The sequence below is a fragment of the Rhyacophila brunnea genome, unplaced genomic scaffold (genome assembly GCF_057557595.1).
Source record: "Rhyacophila brunnea isolate RB1 unplaced genomic scaffold, BYU_Rbru_1.0 scaffold_13, whole genome shotgun sequence".
NCBI lineage: Eukaryota > Metazoa > Arthropoda > Insecta > Trichoptera > Rhyacophilidae > Rhyacophila > Rhyacophila brunnea.
This window is the reverse complement of record NW_028232785.1, coordinates 8497065-8505935: the sequence shown is the minus strand read 5'-3', so window position 1 is coordinate 8505935 and position 8871 is coordinate 8497065. Positions and strand designations below refer to the sequence as shown.

Here is an 8871-nt window from a genome sequence, read left to right as displayed (position 1 = left end):
ATCACTGGATATCATAAGTTTACCGTCACCATTACTTTAAGAAAATATACATCTAATTATTCTTCTTTTGATCATGTGTGACCCTAAAAGGATGATTATGAGCCTCCACAGAGAGGGGGGGTTTGTATTAACAGTTTTTTTTAACGAGAAATATATGTTTGGATCTTCGTTGTCGTTTCAAGTCGTGGTCACGTCAGCGTCACCACTTTGGAGGTTAATCCAGTGGAAGTATACCTACTTAACGGCATTTAACTGTTTTTTTCAGCTTACTCTTGAGCAAGGCCTGAACAAAAACGATGCATAAGTGCGAGTGAGAAAGTATTCGGCACCCTTATAATCTCTGCGACACGCGCTAGAGTAAGATAAAAGGTTTACAGATGTGGGAGATGGTTTTCTACGGTGTAGCCGCCAAATCTTACCTACTTGCTTAACTAAGCGTCGATAACCGTGTTGCTAAAATTGCTATTTTTGTGTTAAACATAAAGTCAGTGGTAAATATTTTTAGTTAATTAAGGGGGGACATGCTCGTCGAAGGTCAAAATTGAGTTTTTATTGTATTTTCAAACCATGATCCTGGACACTCCTTAAACGTTGTAGATAATCTATTTATATAATTTTGAAGCCTTATTATCCTTTATAGTTATTTTAAACATTTAATGACTGTAAGAAGTATTTTTGTTACATAAAATAGTATTCTTTTAAACCTCTCGCTCTAATGTTTTAGAATATAGTCATATTTCGGTACATAACTGTGCAGTGGTGTTAAGATTTTTTACATTTATTAATTTTTAAACGCATTTATAAAACTAATAGCATAATTTATTACGAGATAATTTTTGTAAAATATTCACGATAAAAAATTATATTGATAATCTCTGTGATCCCAAATTTGACAAGAATTAGACATTTTATTATTCAAAAAATCGGCAATATTAACACATTTGAAGATGATTCTAAAGATACTTATTATAAGCTATGTCTTTGACCATTCAAGTGTGATAAACATCTTATGAACAATGATTGCTTTATAATAATTATTGACCTAAGAATAAGGTAGTGTTTTTTTGAAATACGCCATTTTTTTTGTCATTCCCTAGTAGTTAAGCTACAACATACGGCCGTAGCCATAAATTGACAAACTCTAATTAAAGTAGGGAGTAAAATTATGTTAACGCGCGTGTTTGAACATGAACCTAACTGATTTTTTTTAATTTTTTTTTTTAAACGGTACATGTTCAAACACGCGCGTCAATATCATTTTACTCCTTACTTTAATTATAGTTTGTCAATTTATGGCTACGGCCGTATGTTGTAGCTTAACCACTGGGGAATGACAAAAGAAATGGCGTATTTAAAAAAAACACTACCTTATTCTTAGGTCAATAATTATTATAAAGCAATCATTATTCATAAGATGTTTATCACACTTGAATGGTCAAAGACATAGCTTATAATAAGTATCTTTAGAATCATCTTCAAATGTGTTAATCTTGCCGATTTTTTGAATAATAAAATGCCTAATTCTTGTCAAATTTGGGATCACAGAGATTATCAATATAATTTTTTATCGTGAATATTTTACAAAAATTATCTCGTAATAAATTATGCTAATAGTTTTATAAATGCGTTTAAAAATTAATAAATGTAAAAAATCTTAACACCACTGCACAGTTATGTACCAAAATATGACTATATTCTAAAACATTAGAGCGAGAGGTTTAAAAGAATACTATTTTATGTAACAAAAATACTTCATGCAGTCATCAAATGTTTAAAATAACTATAAAGGATAATAAGGCTTCAAAATTATCTAAATAGATTATCTACAACGTTTAAGGAGTGTCCAGGATCATGGTTTGAAAATACAATAAAAACTCAATTTTGACCTTCGACGAGCATGTCCCCCCTTAAGTAGAAAAGATGGTTCTGTGTGTTGTATTAACATGTGGTAGCCGTGCTGATAAGCAAGAAGATGGTATTACGTTTCATAGATAAGTTGATACATGTTCGTGATAATTTATTTGAATATTATTATATATTTTAATATCAAGTGACCGTGTTTCTATAAAATAAATTAAATTGTGGATATTTTTACCTAATGGTTTCATTTTCACCCCTTAAAAATACTATATAACGTAAAAAAAAAAAGAAAAATACATTTTAATTCTGAGCGTGTAGTGCGAGCACTTTGGGCGAGCACTGGCGAAATGGTCAATGGTCTCGAACATTTGTATACTAATGAGTTCGCTCGCCCATAAACCAAACGCACGGCACGCAGCTTCATTTAGCAATGCAATGGGTGGCGTCTAGATGTATCTATAGTCTAAGATCTTGAGCTTTCTTTTATATGCTGATTCTTTTGAACAATAATTGAGCATCAGCCGTGTAACTGTATTGCTTTCAGATAAATAAATGCGTAATTATTGTATTAATGTTCAATTAATCTGAGTATTATAAAGTTATTTATACCTACTAATAGATAGCGAAGTATATTACAATATATACAGCCAAGAACTTAACACATATAGTCAATTATACAGGAGTGATGACACTTCAAATATCTCAAATGATTTACAAATGTGTTAATTTATCAGATTTCACATTCTCTTTTTTTTAAACGATCATCATCATCATAACTGGCCCAATTAACAAGGTCTGGTAAAAGCCACTTCCAAGAATCTACTCCATCTCTTCTTATCTTGAGCCAGCCATGCTAGCATATTCGTTGACAGCGTCAAAATACCAGAGGCTGGGCATGCCAATCAACCTCCGTCCGAGAGAAGACGGAGCCAGCCAAGTTTAAGGAATGCAGATACATTCTTTGAAGATGTTTTAGACATCCAGGCTTTGCCGAACACGACATACACATTTCATTTATAAGTCCATATAATCTACATAGCGTCATTACATTAAATGAGAATGAATCACTTTGTATAATATCATGATAATTGCTCTTAGACAAGTGAAATAACAAAAAATTTTCACCTGTATGAGTTTTTTTGTGTACTTTCAAAGCGTCGGATTTAATACACGAATAATCACATTCATCACATTTAAACGGTTTTTTACCAGTATGCGTTATTTTATAAAATGTCATGTCATAAATAAATTACCTGAATGTGTCATTTTGAGTTAATTTAGGCGATTAGATTAGAGTTGCATCGTCACATTTAAATGGCATTTGACCAGTGTCATTCTATACAATTTCATAATTGCATAGTACATAAGTTCTTTACATTTAAATGGCTTATCACCAGAAGAGGTCATTTTGTGCAATTTAAACCCATCTGATTTTATATATGGAAAACACAACATTAATTGAATTTAAACGGCTTCTCATCGGTGTGTCATTTTATGCAGTCATTTCACTAGGTCCTATGGATGAGTACATATATTTAACATATTTAAATGTCTTTTCACCGGAATTAGTCATTTTGTGTTTTTCATGCTACTTGCATGTATACATGAAAATTTACAATCTTAACATTTAAATGGCTCTTCACCCGAATGAGTCATTTTGTGTTTTTTCATGTTACTAAGTGATATGCATGAGTAATTACATTTATCACATTTAACTGGCTTTTCACTCGAATGAGTCATTATGTGTGCTTTCATGTTACTAAGTTGTATGCATGAGTAATTACATATAACACATTTAACTGGCTTATCACCTGAATGTGTTTTTTTATGTGCTTTCAAGGCGTTGGATTTAATACTTGAATAATCACATTCGTCACATTTAAATGGCTTTTCACCCGAATGAGTCATTTTGTGTGTTTTCATGTTACCAATTAATATGCATGAGTAATTACATTTATCACATTTAAATGGTTTTTCGCCTGAATGAGTCATTTTGTGTGCTTTCATGTTACTAAGTTGTACGCATGAGTAATTACATGTATCACATTTAAATGGCTTGTCACCAGAATGTGTCTTTTTATGTGTTGTCAAGGTGTCGGATTTAATACACGAATAATCACATTCATCACATTTAAATGGCTTTTCACCAGTATGCGTCATTTTATGTAATTTCATGCTACCAGCGCGTGTACAAGAGAAATTACATTCATCACAACTAAATGGCTTTTCACCTGAATGTGTCATTTTGTGTAACTTTAAGCCATTAGATTTGATACTTGAATAGTTGCATTCATCACATTTAAATGGCTTTTCACCGGTATGTGTCATTCTATGCATTTTCATACCAGCTTTTCGCGTACATGAGAAATTACATTCTTCACATTTAAATGGTTTATCATCAGAATGAGTCATCTTGTGCAATTTAAGCCCATCTGATTTTATACATGAATAATTACATTGATTGCATTTAAACGGCCGCTCACCAGTATGTGTCATTTTATGCAATGTCAACTCACTAGGTCGTATGGATGAGTAATTACAAATATCACATTTAAAAGGCTTTTCTCCGGAATGGGTCATTTTGTGTAATTTCATACTACTAGCTTGTATACATGAAAATTTACATTCTTCACATTTAAATGGCTTTTCACCTGAATGGGTCATTTTGTGTGCTTTCATGTTACTAAGTTGTATGCACGAGTAATTACATTTATCACATTTAACTGGCTTATCACCAGAATGTGTTCTTTTATGTGTCTTTAAGGCGTCAGATTTGATACAAGAGAAGCTACATTCATCACATTTAAACGGTCTTTCGCCAGAATGTACCATTTTATGGAATTTCATTTCACGAGGTCGAAAACATGAGTAATTACATTGATCACATTTAAATGGCCTTTCACCTGAATGAATCTTTTTGTGTAAATTCATACTGCAAGCTTGTATGCATGAATAATTACATTTATCACATTTAAATGGCTTTTCACCGGTATGAGTCATTTTATGTGATTTCATGTAACCAATGTATGAACATGAGTAATTACATTGGTCACATTTATATACCTTGTCATCGTTAGTAGTCTTTATCATTGTTCCTTCATGACTTTTTCCATGAAGTGTAAGTATATCGGAAGAAGCGAAAATATCAAAGCAAATAGAACACACAAAACTGTGTTTTTGAAAAGAAGTCTTTCTTAATTTTACAACAGATACTGCTAACTCAGGATTTTTTGTATCTGATTGATTACTATTCCGTTTACCAGTACGACAAATGCCATCTTTAGTTGTTACTCCTGCGTTATTTTTCTCTGATTCCTTTTTCAGGTAATTTGTGTGATACTTTTTGTCATCGAAAGGCGCTTGATCCTCTGACACCATACACGACGATCCAACATCGAAAGGCAATACAGTTCCTGCAGCGATAATCTAAAAAACAAATCATAGATAATAATTAACAAAAAAAAAAGTTGAACATACATAATTTTGAAAAACACTTTCTGAGAAAATATATTACAACCAATAGAAAAAATATTTTTGAAAAAAGTAAGCCACCCCGGCAGGGAATCGAGCCCTGCATCTCCTGGGTTTACGCCCCTTCCGTTGCATTTACCTGTATGCTACAAGACGACGAACTAATTGCGACAAATTTTAACTATTGGCCTTTTTTAATACCTACTCATCAGCGTTCTTTTAATTTAAGCTACTTTGGCACTTACGTACTTAGGTATTAAAAAAGACCAATAGTTAAAATAATCAGAATGGTACAGTCAAATATTGTTTAATTATTTGGCAATCGGCATAGAGGTGTTCGCATGAAAAGCTTATTAACACAATCACTGCTGACCTTTTAATTACATTTTAATTACCACATTTAAATAACATGTTAATTATATCTAATGGCCAAGTACTCCAAACGCGCCAGTCGCGGTATTTGCACTAAATGAGTTAAGGGCCAAAGGGATTATAAATAAATGCTATTAAAAAATTGTAAACAACCAGACGACACTGCGTAATTGCAAATGGCTGCCTACTGTCCTGTGTGACAATCGTTTGCCGCGACAATTGAGAAGCTCTTTAAATTGCAGATTCCATAGGGCATATCATACTAAATACTCGGGAAATCGGGAATCGAATAGACGATTCTAACGCAGGAACAAAATTAAGGTGCATGTCGCGGACTATCACGTGACGTCACAGTAAGCTGCCGCTACGGGATGAAAGTGTGAAATGTCGTTTTTCTAGTGTTTAAAATGTTACCAGACTGGTGCTCCCATCCCGTAGCACATTTTGAACCTTAAAATTAACATCCTCAGTTGGCAAAATCAGCCGAATTCACCAGAATAATAATGAGGTCACCTCACGTTGAACTGCACCGCATCAACACCTGCATGACTCAGTGCACGTTTTTATCATCTTCTACATGCCTACGCTTTTCGACTGTCATGTTAAAATGGCTTTTTTTGTTTTGAGCGGTCGGCACTATGTATTTCCTATAATAATGTTGTCTATTATCTATGGTCTGCAGGTTGGATTATGTTCAAAATATTATCTATGGATGTCATGTCGGAAGTCATTTTAACGTGCGCACACGTAGAAGCTATTAAAATTAATTGAAATTAGGATGAATAATTATTAATAATTCTAATTACTAATACGTCATTATAGTTGGCACTCTTTATCAGTTTCATTCTTCAGTGAAAAGCCCATCGCCACTGCTATATAATATTATGCATATTTTTTTTAATGGATAAGATCTTGTGTGAATATTTGACTTACTGGTTTGTAGTTCGAATACGAGCAACCGGGTTGAGGGTCTTCATAATTGAATGTGCTTATTATATTTTTAGAAAATTCGTCCTTGATATCAACCTGTCGAAAATCAGTCTCACATTTTACATCGGCCAGATTTGGTTCAGTGTTCTGAAAAACGAAACATCATTTTAAAATATAATAAAGGACATTTTAAATGGTATGGTAATTTTTAAGGGTCAACCCAAATCTATCCCCGCTCTACCAATGATCATAAAATGCATGAAAACTTAACTATCATAGACCATAAAGCCAACCGCCAGTAAATATAATATTTACATAATATTTAAGATTTTGGTATAATTTCCTAATTGTACGATTGGTTTGAATTTTTTCGCAGCCCCTTTTTAAATCCATCGACGAATCGGTCGCGTCATCTACGTCAAAGAACATCACTACGGCAGCGAATTGCGAACTTTTGTATAAAAACATGAATATTGGTAATTTTTAAATGTCCCAGGAGCCTCAAAATTCCAAAATGGCGGGGAATATTTCAATTTTTCATATTTTCATTTTGCATAAAACTAATTTGATTTTTTATATACTGGAACCCCACAAAATACGTATATGGTAACCATAATTTTAAATTGTCTTTAATTTCTGTCTGATAAGGTGATGAATACTCATATATAGACAATAAAATACCAAATTATTATATTATTTAATATATTAGATTTTTTAATGTGCGTATATTCCACACACAAGGCGACTATCGGCAGCTATCGACGTTAGTTTATCATATTTATGTATTGAGGTATTATAATTGTTACAGTAAGTAAAGCGTCAATTACATTGAGCTTCTTTACGAGCTGTCTGTTGGCGAATTTAAAAGCGGGCGATTCAGCTACTGCGATTTGATGATTACACACAAAACTTTCCATTCGCTGAGAAGCCACAAGCCAGCGACTATTTTGACAGAACGTAGTTCGTTTTTTTACCGGGAGGTTGCTACTGCGCTCTACTACGCAGGCGCAGTAGGCCCACACGCCGGCGTGTGGCGTGTGAAGTTGACCGGCTTTCAACTTTTCTCGGTAGAGTGTTTACAACCTGCTTATTAGCTTGTTCGATGATTACACTGGGCGACTTTACAGGCAGATTGTAAATTCGACAATAAACAGCTCGTAAAGGAGCTCAATGTAATTGACGCTTAAGCCGTCTAACTAAACTATCCCTCTCGATCTAAAAATAAACACAGCCAAGAGAGGCGCTGTATAAACATGGCAATTTTTGACAGGTTAGACGGTTAACTTATTAATTAGCCGCCTCAATACATAAAAACGATAAACTAACGTCGATTGAAGCCGATAACCGCCTTGTGTATAGAATAGTTCCAGATTTGCTTAAAAACTGTCATGTTAGTCTTACGCAGTAGGTACTCTATATATTACTAGGAAAAAAATATCTGGTGTCAACATTCTGTCATAGCTCTTGTCAATGTGCTTTAAATCCATGTTTTAACAGCCCTGTCTTGGCTGTGTTAACTTTTAGAGTGAGATAGACAGTTTTGACGGCTAACCTACTCCAACAACACATGTCTCAATCTCAATCACATGTCAGAAGAATGACAATAATTAGGTATTAGAAAAACTAACCTCAAATGTGTAAGTATCATCGTCGACACTTTCTTGTTTTATATTAATGCTGGCGTCAGGACTGTTATGGTGCAATATTGGCACATCAAACCAATGCTGCCCTTCTGCGTCACTCTCCATATTATCTGGTTCGGGTTTTACATCCATTTTTACAACAAAAAACAAAAATTACAGAATCGCGTGTTAGTCCGGGAGCGGTGCAGTCCATAGATATTATATTGGTATCATAGACTAATATAATCTATGTGTCACCGAGCTATATTACGCGGAGCCAACAATTATTATAGTAAATACGCATTAAAATGTATTGGTTTTTGACTGTCACAAAAAAAGTAACATGGAATTGGAAATATTCACAATTTTATTTACCTATTCCAATCAAAAAAAAAATAGGTAGGTACCGGCGAAACTGAGAAACGTTCGCCAAATTTTCCTCTATTACGAACATCGCTTATGCATCAATGACATTGAGCTACTTTACGAGCTGCTAGTTGGCGAATTTACAATCTGCATGTAAAGTCGCCCAGTGTCATAATCGAACAAGCTAACAAGCAGATTGTAAACAATCTACCGAGAAAAGTTGAAAGCCGGTCTACTTTACACGCCACAC

General features: G+C 33.8%; 1 long non-coding RNA gene across 1 annotated transcript; it reads right to left on the bottom strand.

Moving 5' to 3' along the window:
* Positions 1-2390: 2390 nt before the first annotated feature.
* On the bottom strand, positions 2391-8406 carry LOC147076350 (uncharacterized). Its single transcript, XR_015069630.1, has 3 exons — positions 8262-8406; positions 6637-6780; positions 2391-5286 (listed from the first exon to the last, which is right to left on the bottom strand). It is a non-coding gene; the product is annotated as an uncharacterized LOC147076350 (long non-coding RNA).
* Between the last annotated feature and the right edge of the window lie 465 nt (positions 8407-8871).